This window comes from Anomaloglossus baeobatrachus, chromosome 4 (genome assembly GCF_048569485.1).
Source record: "Anomaloglossus baeobatrachus isolate aAnoBae1 chromosome 4, aAnoBae1.hap1, whole genome shotgun sequence".
Classification (NCBI taxonomy): domain Eukaryota; kingdom Metazoa; phylum Chordata; class Amphibia; order Anura; family Aromobatidae; genus Anomaloglossus; species Anomaloglossus baeobatrachus.
The window spans coordinates 34,889,584-34,912,747 of NC_134356.1; positions in this window are offsets into that span (position 1 = coordinate 34,889,584).

Consider the following 23,164-nt stretch of genomic DNA (forward strand, 5'->3'; position numbering starts at 1 on the left):
TCTGAGACATTCTTGATAACAACCTGCTGCTATCTACCAGGATGATGAAGATGAAATGAGGGTGGACATTTCAAATGATGATCCCAAATACATGGCCAAGGAAACTCTCAACTGGTTTTGGTGAAAGAAAATAAAGCTTCTAGAATGGCCAACCCGATCACCAGAGCTGAATCCAATAGAAAAGGTATGGAAGTAAAGCTCAGATCATAGAAGGAGCCCACAGGACCTTCAAGATTTGAAGAGTGTGTGCTAGAATGCGCCAAAATCCCACCTTCGCAATGCAGGTGACTAGATTCTCCATCAGGAGGCGTCTTGAAGCTCTATCATCATTGGTTAATATGGGTACATCTCTCCCAAACTTCCCTAATCCCAGGAACACTCAGCCCAACCGAGCATTCCTATGTTTTCTATGACATGGGCACTGCCAGACTCCTCTGGCTGCAGCTTAATTTTTGTCAGATCCTTCTCATACATATTAGACTGTTAGCCAATCCCACCAATATTGCATGTGTTCTCTATGAGAGATATTATTCCAAATTACTCTGTCCTCTTCCTTAATCCTCTTTCAGTGACTTATCTCTGCTCTGAACAAAAAGAAAAACTCAACATGCTGGATCCTTCTCTCCTCCAGCATCCCACCGAAATTAGCGTACTCATCCAACTTTTATCTAATGTGTATGGGGATCCTAGAGGGAACCAGAAAAAACTTTAACACCCCTAAATCGTTTCTATGACTGTATAGGCCTTTAAAACATAAACCAGTAAATCTCTTTACAACCATCAAAGCATTGCTCGAGCAGCAAGAAATCATGTTTTGAAGTTGTGTCTGGAAGTGCATGGGGACCTAGTGATGCACTTACAGCTCCTCGGCCTCACTCTGTATTCCCTACCTAGCAGAACCCTCCCCTGGATGATTGTCAAGAAAGTGACTATATACCAAAACAAACGACTTGTCAATTTAGCCAGGGGATGGTGATGCTAGGAAGGAAAAATCGTGTGAAGCTGTAAGTGTATCTCAATGTACTTCCAAGCACAATTTTAAAACCTGATTTCTCGCTGATGGTGCAATGCTATTGGGTCAAAAAGGAATCAACTGGCCTAACTTTGGAGCATAACGATGCACTTAGGAGGGTCATAAAATATCAGTATGGATTGACTGGCTTATTAAAATGCCTTGGGGTCATAAAGGGATCAACTGGCTTACCATTAGGGTGTGAAGATACACTTACAGCTGCTCAGCTTTATGCTGTATTTCTTGCCTAGCAGCATGCTCTCCTGGTTGATGGACAATAAAGTGGCCATGTGCCAGAGCAAACAACCTGTCAATCAGCCAGGGGTGGGTCATACTAGGTAAGAAATATCACTCTGGGCTGAGGAGCTGTAAGTGCATCATGATGCCTCAATGTGTGGCGCCCCTGAGGTTTCAGTCGCCAGAGAGTATTGCGCCTAACATTGGGTGTAATGCTAAACCCAGTTCCTGAGGAGGTCAGTCCCGATTTCACCATATTACACACTCAAATTCACACCAGGTTGCCCTGTTCCAACTGGGGACTGGGCTAGGGTCGGGTAATAAAGGGGTTGTCGACAGAGAAGCATTTACAGGATGACCTCAACAGGGGCCCCAGTCCCACTAGCTTAGGACCTGGGAGGGGGGAGTCAAGAGCCAACACAGCAGTTAGGGAGTTCTCCAGCAGGAGAGAAGCGGGGCAGTCGCATCTACAGGTGCTCCGGTGGGAAGGAGGAGAGGTTCACAATGGTTGCCGCAGGGAGAGGGATCTCTGCTCCTCATGGAACCGACACCACACAGGGCAGCAGGACCCTAGGGAAGATCATACTTCACGTTGGTTTTTCAGAATCTGCCTGAACGGGGAAAGTTTCAAGCTTCCCTGTCCACACAGCGCCCGACAGCACAGTGCCATATAGGAACCAGGGCCTCGCTTCAAGCCGGACCCCACATCGGAACCATGGCACCTGCAGATAGTGACAAGAGTACATCTTGGGAAACCCCAGGTCCCCTCGTAGCTTCAAGCCAAGGGATCCACAGACAGGCATTACAAGGAGAAACCCACCGAACACCAAACCGGACTGACCTCTAAAGGGATTCGGGTTCGACGGAGCACATCATAGCAAGTGACCGGTATGACCTGGGTGAGCGGTATTGTACAAAAGTGAGTAAACAACCTGGAACCACAGCCGTAGACTCTGACTCTATTACCCGGACTGTCGCTCTGAGCCGCCATTACTACTCCCCTCATCATCCTCCCCGGGGTCCGCTCTACCTGTGGAGAGCGATACCAACCCTGGCTGCTACTACCATCTGCCCCGGAGGACAGCGACAGCAGCGGTGGCCCATTGCCTGGCCGCATACCACAGGTGGCGTCACGATAAACATCCCCCCCATCATCTCTCCCCTACCATCTTCTGTACGCATCGGGGCAACGGAACCAGGCTAGGCCGAACCCGTGACTGCAACAGTCGACGGCGCGGCGACAAGTAGGTTAAAATTCACCTCCCCGTGGGATGCTACAGATGCACTTCCAGAGACAACTTTAAAACATGATTTCTCACTGATGGTGCAGGGCATTCGGATGATAAAGGGATCGACTGGCTTATCTTTTAAAGAGCTCTTTGCAGTGGGAGAAGTCACTGACAGGTTCCCTATTAATATCCAAAGTCAAAATACATGTGGTAAAAGTAGATTAGTTTGTCTCTGACAGGAAGGCAGCTTGCAGGAGAAGAAACTTCTAGCCGGTGCGCTATGTGCTATGGCCACACACAATAGTTGTTCATTTGTCTGACTCCATACACATACACTGTCAAAACAAAAATGTGTGTATGTGTCCTAAATAGAGGAAAAGTGAACAGGAATGGGGGACCTATCTGTCACGCTAGGTTTGGGAAATACTGAGCGAATGACAAAAAGTAAGGAGAGGGAAAAGGGAAACCCTGCGTCTAGGGGAGGGGGAGATGGTGACCCCTGATAAAATCTTCTGCTGACCCCTGGCTCACCTGACGTCCCTAGATAGGTTCTGCACCTATGTGCAGAGCAGAATACCTGGCCCTGGTTGACCCTGAACTGGGCCCTAGGTAATGAACAGGTGGGATGAGCGCTAGTCAACCCCACTAAGTCCCAAAGAACACACAAGTAAAACAAACAGGGGAAAGCAAACAAAACTTATATCTTAAGGCCCAGTAACACACAACGACTTACCAGCGATCCCGAAAACGATGCGACCTGATAGGGATCGCTGGTAAGTCGCTGGGAGGTCGCTGGTGAGATGTCCCACAGTCAGACCTTACCAAGGATGCAGGAACGATACAGGTGACCCTGTCACACAGTGTCAAACACAACGATGCAACATCGCCTTTGAAGAAAATGGCCTGGACCATTCTGCAAAGACTAGCGATCTCACAGCAGGGGCCTGATCGCTGGTAGATGTCACACATAACGAGATCGCTAACGCTGACTCAGCAGCGATCTCGTTATGTGTGATGGTACCTTTAGGGAGAAAAACAACAACACACAACAATGTTTCTCCAGTTGATTACAAGCCGATTGCTTGTAATGATGACCATATAGAAACTTAAGCGGGTTTTACACGCTGCAACATCGCTAGCCGATGCTAGCGATGCCGAGCGCGATAGCACCCGCCCCCGTCGTTTTGCCGATATGTGGTGATCGCTGCCGTAGCGAACAGTATCGCTACGGCAGCGTCACACGCACATACCTGCCCTGCGACGTCGCTTTGACTGGCGATCGATCTGCCACCTTTCTAAGGGGTCAATTTGTTCAGCGTCACAGCTATGTCACAGTAGCGTCACTGAACTGCCGCCCAATAGAAAAGGAGGGGCGGAGATGAGCGACCGGAACAAGCCGCCCACCTCCTTCCTTCCTCCTTTTCCGGTGGAGGTAGGTAAGGAGATGTTTATCGCTCCTGCGGTGTCACACACAGCGATGTGTGCTGCCGCAGGAATGACAAACAACATCGTACCGGTCGCTGCAGCGATATTATGTAAATGAGCGACGTGACAACGAGCAACAATTTTTGACGTTTTTGTGCTCGTTGATCGTCTCTCATTTGCGTTACATGCTGCGATGTCGGTAACGGCGCCGGATGTGCGTCACTAACGACGTGACCCCGACGATATCTCGTTGCCGATGTCGCAACGTGTAAAGCCCACTTTCTATCACCAGCAACTTACCAAGGGGAAATGCAGGTATATAGAGATAAAGAGAGTGAGAGATAATGATTAGCAGCTGAAAGGAAAAAGATCTCTGCAGGGGAAGGAGGAAAACCTGACAGAGAAGACACAAAACTCCATTCACACAACAGAGGAAAGGACGGAAAATCAATGAGCAGTTTGTACGACCTTCTTCAGCCGGACACCACAGGGTTGTCTGCCAACCATGACACTATCTCACTGCTTATGGCTCTCTTTCAAAATCTGATGTAGAGCGTGATCCAGAGTAGGACAATTACCTTCCCAGATTAGTTTTTTCATCCTTGGGATCTGTCTGGCAAATAAAAGAAAACAATCTGTTACTAGACTTTTGTACTTTCCACTTACAAGTTTTTCAAATGTATAGAAAAATCGCCAAACGCTGAGAAGAAGCACCGAGACCTGAGATTCAGACAAGCCATGATCATCTGTTTGGACCCCACTATAGACAACTCATTATCATACCTTGACCTGTTCACACATTAACTGCCCAACTATGCAATCTGACCATGAGTGTATTAATGTGAAGGACCTTGTTTTTATTTCTACACCTGTACATAGTTGATTTATTGCAATGATAAATATTAGATTGCTTTTCAGCAGCAGCTTGACACCGCAATACTTCTAACCACCCGTATGTATGCAGCAGATCTGGAGTTTTCATGGGACCTCATGTGGATTACATCTGAATTTTATGTTTTGGGGGTTAATAAATTGGAGAAAGAGGGTGAATTTTTTGTATTTTATTTAAAATAAAGGATTTTTTGGTGTTTGGGTTTATTTCTGTTCACTTACAGATTAGTAAGGGGGTAGTCTCATAGACCCTCCCCATTACTAATCTAGGGCTTACTGGCAGTTGTGCGCTCTCATTAACCCCTTATTATGCTGATTGCCACCGCATCAGGGCAATCGAGATGAGCCGGGTAAAGTTCCGAGATTGTTGTATCTAATGGATACAACAATTCTGGGTGGCTGCAGGCTGCTACTTTTAGGTATGGGGGTCCAATAATCATGGTTCCCCCCAGCCTGAGAAAGTAACGTTCTGAGATTGTTGCATCTAATGGATTGACAGAGTAAAAACGTCAGTAAGCTCATTACCTGTTTCTATGTTGCTATACTCTCTTGTATCTCTACACGGATTTCCTTCTTGATATCGTTGAAGGCTCCAGGGACCTCCACTCTGCAGCAATAGACTCCACTGACATCCACATTGGCTGCTTCGATGGTCAGGGACACGTTCCCTTTGGCTAAGTTCCCTTCTAATTTGTATCTTTTTGACTTTGTCCAGGTCACTTTATCGCCATCAGTTTCAAGGACTGTATTGTAACAATTGAAAACTCCACAATGACTGTGACCCCAGCAGACTGGGTATATGCCACTATCGGTGGAGTATGAGCACGGTAACACCAAGGTATACCCCATAGACCCTCTCACCAGGTTGACTGTAATGAAAAGGAGTGAAAAATAAGTAGATAAAGTACAAAATTAGAAGAAGAAAAAAAAATACGTTTTTTTTTTTTTTTCCCAAAATCACAAAATCTGTCAACGCCATGTGTCTCGCTTTACCACTCAGCAGTGAACAAAGCTGGGTTGCAACTTAAGGACAGATTAGATCTTTTGGACAAAATGAGCAAAGTTTTTTTTAATCTGTGACAACTCTTTTAACTCCAAGGACATTAATTTAAATTCTCTTTTAAATTGTGACTGTTATTACGCTCACCGAGGAGCGGCGAACGTCCGGAGGTGGACTCACTGGACCGTGCCCCGGACTCCCCTAAGAAGGCGACCAGTAGCGAACCCCTATACAGGGACTGTGCGGTGCCTCCCCAGAAGGCCTAGAGGCACGGCAGCCAGGAACCGGTGGTAGGAGTCTCTGTACGGCCAGGCGTAGCTCGGGTACGACGTCCACAGCAGGCAGAACACGGGTTTGGCACCGGAGATGATCACAGCAGGTGGCACGGAGACGTTCACTCCGGGTAAGGCCGGTGACGTCCACAGCCGGAAGGTACAGATGGCACTACGATGAGATAGAGTATTAGTAACGGGCAGGAATACACGGATAACAGTAGTACAAAGGGGCCTGAACACTAGCAGGGCTCTAGTAGAAGCATTGCTCGGGCGCCTGCTGCCGGGGGAGGTGAACCTAAATAGTCTTTAGGTAACAGGTGGCCTATGAGGTCACTTCCAGAAAATGAGGCACTGCTGCTTTAAGAAAGGGGGCGTGGCCTCGCGTGCAGCCTAGAGTTGCTCACTGCAGAATTGTGTGTGGACGGGAGACAGGAAGAGACTGCAGCAGCTCCAGGAAGAGGACGCCTGACCCGGGAGTGAGCAGAGCCATGGGACAGGTAAGAGGAAGCACGTCGCTGCCGGGGGCTGGGACCGGGAGTGCACGTGGGGGCCATGCTGGGGCTGGGCAGATGTGAGGGAGAGCGCCCCCCTCGGCATCTGGCGGGACCAGGCGCTACAACTGTCAATTTAATTTGTTTTTCCGTAAACATAAATTAATACTATATATGAACATAGGAAACTTGGTAATATATCTCATTAGAGGAAATAAACTCTTTCTCTTCCCGGACTGATCATTCATTATATACAGCCCAATTGGTTTTTGTGCCAAATGTAAATCTCTTGTATATATACAGGGTATATATTTGGCACCCTGTGCCTGGCGGGCCACAAATAATGGCTGCCGCTGCACATGTATTTCAGTCTGTATAACATGTATTGTCAGCTTTAATGAGATTCTATTTTCTCTGCTGTTTACTACAAACAAACATTTGCCCACACTCCCTTACTCGGGCTGTTCACCTGAGCTGATAAGGCTTGTGTGCGTGAGCCCTAGAAGGAGAAAGGCGAGGAGCTTGTGCGTGAGCCCTAGAAGGAGAAAGGGGAGGAGCTTGTGTGAGCCCTAGAAGGAGAACGGGGAGGAGCTTGTGTGTGAGCCCTAGAAGGAGAAAGGGGAGGCGCTTGTGTGTGAGCCCTAGAAGGAAAACAGGGAGGCGCTTGTGTGTGCCCTAGAAGGAGAAAGGGGAGGAGCTTGTGTGTGAGCCCTAGAAGGAGAACGGGGAGGAGCTTGTGTGTGAGCCCTAGAATGAGAAAGGGGAGGAGCTTGTGGGTGAGCCGAAGGAGAAAGGGGAGGAGCTTATGTACACCCTAGGAGAAAGGGGAGGCGCTTGTGTGCACCCTAGAAGGAGAAAGGGGAGGAGCTTAGGTGTGAGGTAAATTCAATGGCAGTTGAAGTTGGTCAGCGTGTGAGAAGAGTGTAACATGGAGACGGTCCTGTCCTCAGGTAACTATTGAAACCTCTGAAGGGGCCAACAACAAATTGGCAGGGTGTCAGTCCCTAGGCCACCAGGACTTTCAAGGTCAGTGGCAAACTGACTGAGAGACTGCTATTAGCCTTTTCATAAGGAGCAGTGAAATTGCCCAGGAGCTCAGTGACATGATCGAGTTTGGAAACTTCTAGAAGGAACAGTGAGTTTTCCCCTCAGGATTCAAGTCGCCTGCTCACTGGAAGGGATCAAGGATCCAGAGTTTTCTTGTTTTGAAAATGCCAGGATTTCAAGACAACTATTCCCAGGTAGATAAGCAGCAGCAGCAGGAATACACGAGCACCACACAGTAGAGGAACCAAACTCTCATTGGGGCAGGTCAGACCGCCATCATTGTGAAGGCTGTAAGGAATGTTCCGGACTGTTCTGCAGAGCTTCAGTAAAAGATTAAAGCTCCCTGTCTTGTCTTTGGCTGATTATTCTCTACTCATCCCAACCTCCTACTACATTTCTACTCATCCCTACCTCCTACTACATTTCTACTCATCCCTACCTCCTACTACATCTCTACTCATCCCTACCTCCTACTACATTTCTACTCATCCCTACCTCCTACTACATTTCTACTCATCCCTACCTCCTACTACATTTCTACTCATCCCTACCTCCTACTACATTTCTACTCATCCCTACCTCCTACTACATCTCTACTCATCCCTACCTCCTACTACATCTCTACCATCCCTACCTCCTCTTACTACCCCTTACTATATCCCTACCTCAACATCCTGAGGAACCAGCCCTAGTTGGGGGGTGAAGGGACAACCCTCAGGCACTCTGGATCACCACCTAACTTCTGGGGACCTTCAGCAGTGCCCGGCCATACCACAGCCGAACATCCCAACTGGTGTCACGAACTCTTTATTTTTCTCTTCCCTTTTTTTAATATTTTTAACCCCCATCACAAAAGCCTGTCGCACGCTCCTGGCACGACCACTTCGCCACTCGGACAGCATTACCCACCACCACCATGTCATCAGTGTTATACTGGGTGAGGCACATATACAGCAGGAAGAGAACACAAGTAAAATATAACCTTCAATATAACCTTGTTAAGAGATATAAAAACCAAAACAAAAATACCATTCATGTGCCCATAATAAATGTGACAGGGAAGCATGTGCTGAACCACGCAAATTTCGTGTACTGTCCATCCTCATGGATGGAGTTTTCGGAGGGGGAGGGACATATATACCAGGTTGGGGACATATATACCAGGATGGGGACCGTAATGAAGACATATATACCAGGATTGGAACCATATATACCAGGATGGGAATATATATACCAGGATGAGGGCATACATACCAGGTTGAGTACATATATACCGGGATGAGGCCATATATACCAGGAGGGGCACAAATACTTTATACTAAAATGGGGACATATATTCCAGGATGGGTCCAGAATGAGTAAATATATACCAGGATGGTGACCATAATGAGGACATATATAACAGGATTAGAATCATATATACCAGGATGGGGATATATATACCAGGATGGGGAACACATATACCAGGATGGGCAACATATATACCTGGATAGGTCCAGGATGACGACATATATACAAAGATGGGTTATGTTTTTATTGGGATCTCTTCCTGCTGTATACACTGATCATTCTGTCTCAAAATTCTCAATTCATGGGTAAACTGTGGCTTCCAAGAAGACAGATTTTCCTATTACGGAGATAGGAGATGACAGTTGGTGCTCAGAAAGTTCTATGGAGAATTGTAACTGTCATTTCAGGAGAACCTTCAGCAACATGTCGGTGTCAGCCTCTAGCTCCTCCCCTCTCCATAGAATATTATAAGCACCAACTGCCATCTCCTATCTCAGTAATGTCTGTGTCGGCCTCTAGCTCCTCCCCTCTCCATAGAATATTATAAGCACCAACTGTCATCTCCTATCTCAGTAATGTCTGTGTCGGCCTCTAGCTCCTCCCCTCTCCATAGAATATTATAAGAACCAACTGTCATCTCCTATCTCAGTAATGTCTGTGTCGTCCTCTAGCTCCTCCCCTCTCCATAGAATATTATAAGAACCAACTGTCATCTATCTCAGTAATGTCTGTGTCGGCCTCTAGCTCCTCCCCTCTCCATAGAATATTATAAGCACCAACTGCCATCTATCTCAGTAATGTCTGTGTCGGCCTCTAGCTCCTCCCCTCTCCATAGAATATTATAAGCACCAACTGCCATCTTCTATCTTAGTAATGTCTGTGTCGGCCTCTAGCTCCTCCCCTCTCCATAGAATATTATAAGCACCAACTGCCATCTCCTATCTCAGTAATGTCTGTGTCGGCCTCTAGCTCCTCCCCTCTCCATAGAATATTATAAGCACCAACTGCCATCTCCTATCTCAGTAATGTCTGTGTCGGCCTCTAGCTCCTCCCCTCTCCATAGAATATTATAAGCAGCAACTGCCATCTCCTATCTCAGTGATGTCTGTGTCGGCCTCTAGCTCCTCCCCTCTCCATAGAATATTATAAGCACCAACTGTCATCTCCTATCTCAGTAATGTCTGTGTCGTCCTCTAGCTCCTCCCCTCTCCATAGAATCTTATAAGCACCAACTGCCATCTTCTATCTCAGTAATGTCTGTGTCTCTAGCTCCTCCCCTCTCCATAGAATATTATAAGAACCAACTGTCATCTCCTATCTCAGTAATGTCTGTGTCGTCCTCTAGCTCCTCCCCTCTCCATAGAATATTATAAGAACCAACTGTCATCTATCTCAGTAATGTCTGTGTCGGCCTCTAGCTCCTCCCCTCTCCATAGAATATTATAAGCACCAACTGCCATCTATCTCAGTAATGTCTGTGTCGGCCTCTAGCTCCTCCCCTCTCCATAGAATATTATAAGCACCAACTGCCATCTTCTATCTTAGTAATGTCTGTGTCGGCCTCTAGCTCCTCCCCTCTCCATAGAATATTATAAGCACCAACTGCCATCTCCTATCTCAGTAATGTCTGTGTCGGCCTCTAGCTCCTCCCCTCTCCATAGAATCTTATAAGCACCAACTGTCATCTATCTCAGTAATGTCTGTGTCGGCCTCTAGCTCCTCCCCTCTCCATAGAATATTATAAGAACCAACTGTCATCTATCTCAGTAATGTCTGTGTCGGCCTCTAGCTCCTCCCATCTCCATAGAACTTTATAATTAAAAACTGTAATTTCCTATGTCAGTAATGGGGTAATTGTTTTTACTGCATTCAGATTTTACAGATTGTATTGCTTCTTTCTCATCTTTTCCAGTTCGAACACAGACCCATCACAATGGTCATGATAGAAGTCATGACTGTAGTGTGAACAGTGTCTGGCAGCCATTACATTTTTGGACCTTAAAATGAATGTCAGCAGGTTTTTGCTACATCATCTAAGAGCACCATGATGTAGGCAAAGAAATCCTGAATCCAATGATGTATCACTTAGATTACTGGGTGCAGCCATTGTGCCATAATCCGAATTCTAAAGGGTGCTTTACATGCTGCGACATTGCTAGCGATCTCGTTAGCGATATGACACGCCAGATCGCAGATGCGATCTGCCGACATCGCACATAGGTCGTTTTATAGCGCCGATCACATGTGCGATCTCGGCAGATCGCATCTGCGATCTGGCGTGTCACATCGCTAACGAGATCGCTAGCGATGTCACAGCGTGTAAAGCGCCCTTTAGTTTTGGCAATCTAGCAGATCTATGTGACCTTCCCCACCCACAACAGGCTCTCAATAGAGATTGTACATTGACAGTGAGGTGGCAATCACAGGAGGAGACTGTCCTGCAATGATTAGTGTCCTGCTGCTTAAACAAATAAAGCAAATAAACAACAGATGGGACTGTGACAAGACAAGCATTCCTGAATTTCCTGTGTTAACCCTTGCAGCATGCTGGTTTCAGTTTACATAGCAAAAACCTGCTGACAGATTGCCTTTAAACCTTTGGCCCTTTGCTACCTACATTGGATATGAGAAAAGGGGAATACAAAAATACATTTTCAAAACATTTAAAAGGTCTTTTGACATTAGGTAATTCTTGCATTTCATCACTATGGTGAGGTCGTATGTTTGATTTCCAAAATGCTGCCAAACAGTAAATCCAAAAAGAAAAATCTTACCGTCTTGTATTTCCAGTTCTATCTCTTTCTTAATGTCATTAAAAATTCCTGGGACCCGGATGCGGCAGCAGTAGGTTCCCTCCAGATCCTTTGTGAACCCGCTGATGGTCAGAGACGAGTCGCCCTGTGAGATATTTCCCAATAGCTTGTATCTGCTGGATTCGCTCCAGATCACATTGGTACCATCAGTGGTGAGGATCTGGTTTCTGCAGCCGCTGAAAGGACAGCCGCCTTTTCCCCAGCAAACCTCTCTTGGGCCATCACTAACTGAATATTTGCAGGGTAAAGTCGACGTGTCGCCCTCTGACCCCCGCACAAGATTATCCGGCATCAAAGCTGCGGAGAGAAAGGAGCAAACATCAGACTATTCATGTTCACCTGATTCCAAGACTGTTAGGATTTCTGTCTATGGCTTAAAACGCACCAATCACCAGGAGTTTCCTATTTAACCTAAAGCCAGTGCTATACTGGCGCTATCAGGCTGATTCTATACATACCTTTAGTGGTCAGCTAGGATGTATAGGTTTTGAAACACAAGCAAGTAAAGTTTGTAAAATGAGCAGCTTTTTGAATGGCAGCAGCTGCCGATCAGCTGATAGCTGGGGTGGGTTTGGATAGTGATTCCCGCCCCCCTGCCTGTTCGTCCTCCCCCATCTGTTATTTATCCTAATTCTATTATAGAATAGTTTTACTAAGTGGCTAGAAGGACCAGTGCTGATGTCATACCCAAGTGACCAGAAGGGGCGGGGCCTCAGCAAACATAGCTGATACCAGAAAGTAACATTTTTCTGTTGGCTGAGGCCCCGCCCCTTCTCGTCACATGTGTATGACATCAGCACCGGTCCTTCTAGTCACTTAGTAAAACTATTCTATAATAGAATTAGCATAAATAACACATAGGGGGAGGACAGACAGGCAGGGAGGTGGGAATCTCTATTAAAACCCACCCCAGCTATCAGCTGATCGACATCTTCTGACAATTAAAAAGCTGCTCATTTTACAAACTTTACTTGCTTGTGTTTCAAAACCTATACATCCTAGCTGACCACTAAAGGTATGTATAGAATCAGCCTGATAGTGCCCGTATAGCACTGGCTTTAGGTTATATAGGAATATCCTGATGATTTGTGCGCTTTAAAGGGAATGTTCATTAAAATGACCTATTATAATCAGGTATTGACTAAAATGTATAGATTTTTTTTTCATTTTCCACAATCCTACCTATGTGAATATGTACAGCTCTGCCAAAAATTAAGAGACCACTGCAAAATGTTCAGTTTTTCTTTTTATATTTTTGAGTAAAATGAAAATGTTCTTATAAACTCCTGACGACGTCTCCGAATTTCCAAGCCATACATTTTGTATTTATTTTCTGAAAATGAGAAATGGTCAAAATAACAGAACAATGCACAAATAATGCAAAGAAAACAAGGACATAATCATTTAGAGACAACAATACTAATAATGTTTTACCTCAGGAAGAGTCAGAAATCAATATTGTGTGGAATATCCATGATTGTTAATCCCAGCTTTCATGCGTCTCGGCTGCTTTCCTCCAGTCTGTCACACGGCTTTTGGGTGACCTTATACCACTCCTGGTGCAAATATGTAAGCAGTTCTTTGTTTGATGGCTTGTGACTATCCATCTTCCTCTTGATTATTTTCCAGAGGTTTTCAATGGGGTTCAGGTCTGGAGATTGGGCTGGCCATAACAGGGTTTTGATGTGGTGGTCCTTCATCCACACATTCATTGACCTCGCTGTGTGGCATGGCGCATTGTCCTGCTGGAAAAACCAGTCCTCAGTGTTGGGGAACATTGCCTGAGCAGAAGGAAGCAACTGTTTTTCCAGGATAACCTTGTATGCGGCTTCATTCATATGTCCTTCGCAAAGATTAATCTGCCCAATTCCAGCCTTGCTGAAGCTCCCCCAGATCATCACCGATTTTCCCCCAAATTTCACAGTGGGTGCAACACACTGTGGCTTGTACGCCTCTCCAGGTCTACATCTAACCATTAAATGACCAGGTGTTGGGCAAAGCTGAAAATTAGACTCATCAATGAAGATTACCTTACTCCAGTCCTCGATGGTCCAATCCTTATGGTCTTTGCCAAACTTCAGCCTGGCTCTCCTTTACTTCTCATTGATGAAAGGCTTTTTTTCTAGCTTTACATGACTTATTTACAAAATGTATTGCTTGGAAATTCGGAGACATTGTCAGTATTTATAGAATAAAAGAACAATTTACATTTCACTCAAAATATACCTATAAAGAGAAAACCTGAATATTTTGCAGTGGTCTCCTAATTTTTGGCAGAGCTGTAATATATTATATTATATACATATACAGTGCCTACAAGTAGTATTCAACCCCCTGCAGATTTAGCAGGTTTACACATTCGGAATTAACTTGGCATTGTGACATTTGGACTGTAGATCAGCCTGGAAGTGTGAAATGCAGCAAAAAAGAATGTTATTTCTTTTTTTTTTTTTTTTAAATTGTGAAAAGTTTATTCAGAGGGTCATTTATTATTCAACCCCTCAAACCACCAGAATTCTGTTTGGTTCCCCTAAAGTATTAAGAAGTATTTCAGGCACAAAGAACAATGAGCTTCACATGTTTGGATTAATTATCTCTTTTTCCAGCCTTTTCTGACTAATTAAGACCCTCCCCAAACTTGTGAACAGCACTCATACTTTGTCAACATGGGAAAGACAAAGGAGCATTCCAAGGCCATCAGAGACAAGATCGTGGAGGGTCACAAGGCTGGCAAGGGGTACAAAACCCTTTCCAAGGAGTTGGGCCTACCTGTCTCCACTGTTGGGAGCATCATCCGGAAGTGGAAGGCTTATGGAACTACTGTTAGCCTTCCACGGCCTGGACAGCCTTTGAAAGTTTCCACCCGTGCCGAGGCCAGGCTTGTCCGAAGAGTCAAGGGTAACCCAAGGACAACAAGGAAGGAGCTCCGGGAAGATCTCATGGCAGTGGGGACATTGATTTCAGTCAATACCATAAGTAACGTACTCCACCGCAATGGTCTCCGTTCCAGACGAGCCTGTAAGGTACCTTTACTTTCAAAGCGTCATGTCAAGGCTCATCTACAGTTTGCTCATGATCACTTGGAGGACTCTGAGACAGACTGGTTCAAGGTTCTCTGGTCTGATGAGACCAAGATCGAGATCTTTGGTGCCAACCACACACGTGACGTTTGGAGACTGGATGGCACTGCATACGACCCCAAGAATACCATCCCTACAGTCAAGCATGGTGGTGGCAGCATCATGCTGTGGGGCTGTTTCTCAGCCAAGGGGCCTGGCCATCTGGTCCGCATCCATGGGAAGATGGATAGCACGGCCTACCTGGAGATTTTGGCCAAGAACCTCCACTCCTCCATCAAGGATCTTAAGATGGGTCGTCATTTCATCTTCCAACAAGACAACGACCCAAAGCACACAGCCAAGAAAACCAAGGCCTGGTTAAAGAGGGAAAAAATCAAGGTGTTGCAGTGGCCTAGTCAGTCTCCTGACCTTAACCCAATTGAAAACTTGTGGAAGGAGCTCAAGATTAAAGTCCACATGAGACACCCAAAGAACCTAGATAACTTGGAGAAGATCTGCATGGAGGAGTGGGCCAAGATAACTCCAGAGACCTGTGCCGGCCTGATCAGGTCTTATAAAAGACGATTATTAGCTGTAATTGCAAACAAGGGTTATTCCACAAAATATTAAACCTAGGGGTTGAATAATAATTGACCCACACTTTTATGTTGAAAATGTATTAAAATTTAACTGAGCAAGATAACTTGTTGGTTTGTAAGATTTATGCATCTGTTAATAAATCCTGCTCTTGTTTGAAGTTTGCAGGCTCTAACTTATGTGCATCTTATCAAACCTGCTAAATCTGCAGGGGGTTGAATACTACTTGTAGGCACTGTATATATATATTATATATATTATATATAATCTTGCCGTTTTCAGATTGGCCATTAAGCGTAGGCTGAAATAGGCTGCTCCTAGGCATGCTGTAATCTGCAGAAGACACTGAAGGAAGGAGAAAGTGAGCTGTGACTATCACCTATTGTGAATAGTGGATTCTGTGTTATCTACTGTATATAGAGCTGTTAGAAATCATTGTATAGGAGGAGAAGGTGAGCTGTGACATCACCTATTGTGAATGGTTGATGCTGTGCTATGTATATAGAGGTTATTAGACATTGTACAGGAGGAGGTGAGCTGTGACATCACCTATTGTGAATGGTGGACCCTGCCTTATCTACTGTATATAGCGGTGTTCTAAATCATTGTATAGGAAGAGGTGAGCTGTGACATCACCTATTGTGAATGGTGGATTCTATATTATCTATAGAGGTGTTATCAGTCATTGTACATGATGGGGAGGAGGTGAGCTGTGATATCACGTATTGTGTATGGTGCACCCTGTGTTATCCAATGTATACAGTGTGTCCACCGCCATTAACTTAAGGCTATGTGCGCATGTTGCGTAAATACATGCAGTTACGCTGCGCTTTGTAGTGCAGCGTAACTGCATGCGTCCTGCGTCCCCTGCACAGTCTATGGAGATTGTGCAGGGGCCGTGCGCACGTGGCGTCTTAGAGCGCAGCGCTTCGGCTGCTGCCCGAAGCGCTGCGTTCTAAGAAGTGACATGTCACTTCTTCCGTGCGCTTTGCCGGCAGCTCCTGCACTGTCTATGGCAGGAGCTGCAGGCAGAGCGCATGGAATTGGCTTTTTTTTTTTCTCTACGGACGTTTTCTGCAGCGATTTGAAGCGCACGTGTGCTCTTCAGATCGCTGCAGAAATTTCTGCAGGGTTAGTACGCAACGTGCGCACATAGCCTAAGAACGGTGGCAGCTATAGGCATAGAAGTGGTGTCTAGGTATAGTAAAGTATCCATGCGCTACGCAATGAAACCACCTATAGCGCCACCTGGTGGAAAACAACGGCGTTAGCATTTTTATCTCGAAAATGGAACGAGATAGAGAAAAAAAGTGAATTACAAAGTTGTAGGGCACCATCAATTCAATACGAATCGACACCTTGCATACAGAAAACCTATGATTAGAACCTGTAAAACTCACAAGGCTGCGGACGTGAAGCGATACCTCATGGAGACCTTCCTACAAGTCATTGGGTATGGTGGCTGCGAGGAGTGGCCTCCGCTCACCTGACCTGACTCCATTGGACTTCTTTCTGTGAGGTCACATTAAGCAGCAGGTGTATGCGACCCCTCCACCAGCATTGCAGGACCTACGACCACGTATCACAGAGGCTTGTGCAAACGTGTCACCTACCATATTGCACACCGTGCAGCAGGATACAGTATGCTGTGCAGAGTCCAGATGTGCATTGCACCGGACGGGGGCCACTTTGAGCATCAAAGTTACATGAGCGCCATATGCGTGACCAGCATTCAAAGTTTTTTGGGGGGGTCATGGGTTTCATATCATAGCATTTCTGTATGCAAGGTGTCGATTCGTATTGAATTGATGATGCCCTACAATTTTTTAATTCACTTTTTTTCCTCTATCTTGTTCCGTTTTTGAGATAAAAATACTAACTCCGCTGTTTTCCACCAGGTGGCACTATAGGTGGTTTCATTGCGTAGCACATGGCTACATTACTATACCTAGACACCACATCTATACCTATAGCTGCCGCCGTTCTCAAGTTAATGGCGGTGGACAGGATATGGGTGGACACACTGTATAGTTATGTTATTAGTCAAAATACAGAAGGAGGAGGTGAGGATGTGACATCTCCTATTGTGAATGGTGGATCCCATGATTTGCTCAGATCCCTTTGATCTGCTGCAGGACTTTGAATAGTGATTGTGAAATGGTTTGTGACTAATGCGGGCATCACACGAGATGATCTATCGTGCGATATGTCGTCGGGGTCACGGTTTTCGTAACGCACATCCGGCATAGTTTGTGACATCGTTCCGTGTGACACCTCCGAGCGACGCTGAACGTTCGCAAATCTGTTACAAATCGTGAGTTGTGTACACGTAGCTTATTTTAAAATAAATCGCTTATTTTTCTTTGCGCCGGTTGTTCATCGTACCCGGGGCAGCACACATCGATCCATGTGCATCCACAGCATACCTGCGTCCCGCAGCACCCGCCGGCTATGCGGAAGGAAGGAGGTGGGCGGGATGTTTACGTCCCGCTCATCTCCGCCCCTCCGCTTCTATTGGCCGGCCGCTGTGTGACGTTGCTGTGACGCCGAACGTCCCTCCCCCTTCAGGAAGTGGATGTTCGCCACCCACAGCGAGGTCGCTCAGCAGGTAAGTACGTGTGACGGCGGTTTAACGACTTTGTGCGACACGGGCAGCGATTTGCCCGTGATGCACAAACGACGTAAGTACGTGTGACGCCCGCATAACCGTGTGAGTGTGTGCTGAGCTGCTGAAAAAGTGACCCAGAGACAGGTGCAAAGTGATGGATGTGCTGCTGAGGAGATTGCCAGCAGATCGTATCAAGTGCCAGCAAATTATCACAAGTGTAAACTGACTAATACTAATGTTAATACCAACTGTCCGCCACAATTCTAGTAAACCTGTTGAGTAACCTGCTGACTTATCTTGGCAGGAAGGTCTTTTCGTGTGACCGCTTTAAGGACTGCATTCACTGATGAGTAGACGGAAAGGTGTATGATTTACCCGTATAGGAAATTACTTACGATGCTGTATCTCCACTTCAACCTCGTTCTTAATAACAATCGTATTAAGAGAATTCAAACAGCAAAAGTATTTTCCCGAATCCTCCAGGCTCACATTTGTGATTGTCAGGGTCATATTTACTTTAGTGTTTTCCCTATTTACTTGGTATCTCTCGGATTTTGTCCAGGTCACTCTGTTTTCAATGACTGCGGCGAGTGGTTGGCTACAATGAGATCCTGAACAATCTCCCCTTCCCCAACACGCGACAATTTTTGCTTTGATCTCCGGGTGTACGCAGGGTAAAATCAAGGTACCACCGACTACTCCTGTGGCGCGAAAAGCCGAGGTGACACCTAGAAAGAAAGATATAGAGCAGAAGATAAGTGATCATGTTGGGTTGGTCTGGATTCATTCCGCTTGATCCTGTAGGTACGGGCATATCTAGGCAAGTCCGATGAGGTAGGTGCCTCGGAGTTGGGGGGCAGAAGGAAATGGGAACTTTTTTTGAGCCCAGTTAAAGGGAAAATGAGCTTTTCTTCTCTCTGTAGGTACTGAACATTCAGCTCTAACCATAGGATTGGGACAAGCATTAGTCAAAGAGCTTCTCTGACATTGGTGGCAAATGCAATAGCTTCCTACTTCATTGTTGACCCTAGTGATGGGCAGACCAGGACTGTAAAAGTCGAGATCTGCGTGGGTTCACATGTACCTGTGCACAGACCCCAGGCCCAGAGTTCTCAGGGAATGCTGGGAACCTATCCGGATCCGGCAACTTGGATAATTAAAAAAAAAAGAAAGACAATAGGGAAAAGCAGGAGCGTTATACTTACCAGTCTCCCATGCGGCTGTACACTGCTTCTGGGGCGCTCATACTTCTTCCGGGGCTGCTCATTATCCTTCATACATATGCACTGCTTCTCCCCGCCCACCGGCAATCCCGGTGTCTGTGATTGGTTTCAGTCAGACCACACCCCCAGCCAGTGTACAGCGTGTCTGACTGCTTAGAATCACAGTGTCTATATTGGTGTAAAAATAAACAAATTGGCATAGGGTTGCCCCATATTATGATACCCAGCACAGATAAAGCCCACAGCTACAGGCTGCAGACCCCAGCCATACACATATCTAGGCAGTGTATCAAAAGAAGAGGGACCGCATGTGGCTTTTTTTTTTTTTTTTAATTATGTAAATAAATAATTTTTAAAAATGGCATGCGATCCCCCTCAATTTTGATACTCAGTCATGATAAATCCCGACAACTGGGGGCTGGTATTCACAGGCTGGGGAGGCCCATGGTTATTGGGCCCTCCCGGTCTAAATAAAAGTAGCCTGCAGCTGCCAAGAGTTGTTGGATCGATTAGATGTGACAATCCCTTAACTTTATCCTGCTCATCCCGATTGCCCTGGTGCGTTGGTAATCGGTGTAATAGAACTATATATATAAAAAATAAATTATTTATGTGATTGTTTTCTAAATAAATTAGTGTAGAGACTCACAAGTGTGAGAATCCGTGACGTGTATTGTGAGCTCCATATTCTGGGCCAAAATATCAACCAATATCTCACAATTGAGGTATGGCACATTGTATCCATTTTTGCAGGAGGTGTGGGACCTTTTGATTTTATATATATTGGTGTATTGGTGAGCATGTTATGTGTGGTGCACTTTTATTGTGCTAACTGGCCCGCCTGGCCTAGCGTTGTCCATCGTTCATAGGCCACAATTCAGACACTGTGCATCTCGCGTATCTGTCTGAGATGCACTCATATAAGTGCTGATTGCCCGCCTGACCTAGGTTTCTGGCGTCATCTATAGGTTACAGTTTACACACTATGCATCACACTTATCTATATGACGGGCTCCCAGTGCAAGCCTTATTAGTGTGCAAGTTTCTTGCTGAGTAGCTACCCCTCCCCCCTAGCTTGGAGGGTTGAGTGGTAGTGGCAGTGACATCAGCATCTTGCACCTGCCCTGCAGCCACCTTCAAGAGAAAGGTTTAACACATTCTGTTTAAGCATACATCATCTGGTTTGACACCATTGGTATGTTTTTTTCTAATAAGGGGTTCATGACAGCTCACAGCTGCCACTAAGCCCTAGATTAGTAATGTGGAGGGGTCTATGAGAGCTCCCCATTACTAATCTGTAAGTGAAAAATAAGCACAAATGTTAAAAAATCCTTTATTTGAAATAAGATGCAAAAACCCCCACCCTCTTTCATCCCTTTAATAACCCCAAAAACCCAGGTCCGACATAATTAACACTAGGTCCCATGACTATTCCGACATCATGCAGTTTTGATGCGATTTTTTTTACCAGGAGATGCAGATTTGGTGCAGGAATATGGTGCACCATATCTGCATCTCTTGGCAAAAAAAAAGCCAGGATATGCAGGACTTTGAACTCTGTGAGGTCACTGAGTTTAATGAGGTCACCTGAGGTCAGTTTATCTGCGGTCACAGGTGGAGTACCGTGGGAACATCCACCTGTGACGACCGCAGATAAACTGATGTCTTCGCTCATCGCTGCGGCTCAATTTCTCGGTGAAGCCACAAAATGCGGACATGTTCTGTGCCAGAGCGCTGTCACTTCAGCATGTATGTAGCAGAGCCAGTATCATTGTAGGACCTTGTGTGGATTACGTCAACTGGGTGTTTTGGGTTAATAAACGGGTGAAAGAGAATGATTTTTTTGGCATTTTATTTCAAACAAAAGTTTTTTTTGGTGTTTTCTTTTTCTTTCCACCTACAGATTAGTAATGGGAGGTCTCATTACTAATCTAAGCTGTATGCTCTCATTGCTTAGTACCCTGATTGCCACCGCACCAGGGCAATCGGTATGAGTGGGGTAAAGTTGCGGAATTGTTGCATCTAATGGTTGCGACAATATTGAGTGGTTGTAGGATGCAATTTTTAGGCTGGGAGGACCCAATAAGCATTGGTCTCCCTAGCCTGAGAATACCAGCACCCAGCTGTTGGTTTTATCATGGCTGGATATCAAAATTGGGGCGCACAGCACACCACTTTTTTTTTTTTTTTTTAAATTATTTAAATAAAAAAAAAAAAAAAGCCACATAGTGTCCCTCTTACTTTGATACACAGCTAAGATAAGCACACAGCTAAGATGAGCGCACAGCTGGGGACTGCAGTCTGGAGCCGTATGCTTTGTCTGTGTTGGGTATATATGGGGGAACCCTACTCCAATTTTATTTTGTTTGTTTTTACACCTCTATATGAACACAGACCGTGCACCCACACAGGGTGAGGGCACAGTCTGACTGCAGCCAATCACAGACGCTGGGACTGCTGGTGGGCGGGGGAAGCAGTGAATACGCATCAGGTTAATGAGCGGCACTGGAAGTAGTGTTACAGGAGACTGGTAAGTATAAACACGCCTGCTCCTATCCCTTCTACCACCATTTCAAAGCGCATGATTCGGGTCCTCAGACTTATAATGGGACCAGCGTCCGACCAGATATCCAAGATTCATTCCGGTCCCGAACCAGGTTTCTTTTTTTAAACCTGGTTGGACCTCTGCGGGGCCGCCATCCCTAATTAACCCCTTTACAACAATTAGTCATTGATGGAGGGTTTTGAGGTAGTAGCAAACTTTCAGCTTTATAAAAGGTACCTAAATATTGGAGCAGGAGGTGGGAGTGAAAAATGGGATCTTAATGAGTGATCTTTCCTGTGAAATAGGAAAAAGTCAGGAAGAAATGTCCTCTCTGTCCCATGTAGGACAGAGTTGTCCTATGATATCATGATTTCCAGTGAAATCGGACCCATTTTGATGCATTGTTTTGGCTTCTCTCATTTTGGTGAGTTCTTTAGGAAGGGTATACCTTTACTAGAAGAGAGAAGTTGAAAAACCCCTTAAATTACATTCAGGCTCCTTATGTTTTCCTACTGGGGTATGTAACCTCGACATATCTATCTACAATGTTTCTCCAAAAATAAGGCTTACCCCATAAATAAGCCCCAGCATGACTTTTCAGCATTTTTGTGGAATGCGTAAAATATAAGCCCTACTCCAAAAAATAAGCCCTCGTTGCGGTTCAATAATGAAGTGTCCAGGTAGCGCTAAAAAGCTAATACAGCAGGACACTTCATTAAAGAAAGAAGCCCCCTCGACCCCCCCACCCCCCCAAAAAAAAAAAAAAATATATATAATATATATATATATATATATATATCTATCTATCTATCTATCTATATATCGCACTCACCAGACCCCGAACAACTACAGCTGGCATGTTTAATGGGCTCTCACACAGAGATTTGCATAGTTTTCGGGTCCCTTGCTGTTCTGATCACACACATCGGGTCGCAGTACCACTCTGCTTTCACTAACGCTGCACTAGTGATACGGCTTCCGGCCAGCAGGTGGAGTGACTGCTGTGGAATGGAGAGCCCATTCACTTACCAACTCTACATGTCCGTGGTCTGGTAAGTGCGATTCTCCTGGGGAGGGCCTGCCTTCTTTTGGGCATAAACTTAGCAGTACTTAGGGAATAGTTGCGTTTCCCCGAAAATAAGAACTACCCTGAAAATAAGTGCAAAGAAGGGAATTTTGTTTACTTACCGTAAATTCCTTTTCTTCTAGCTCCTATTGGGAGACCCAGACAATTGGGTGTATAGCTTCTGCCTCTGGAGGCCATACAAAGTATTACACTTTAAAAAGTGTAACCCCTCCCCTCTGCCTATACACCCTTCCGTGGACCACGGGCTCCTCAGTTTTGGTGCAAAAGCAGGAAGGAGAAAACTTATAAATTGGTCTAGGGTAAATTCAATCCGAAGGATGTTCGGAGAACTGAAG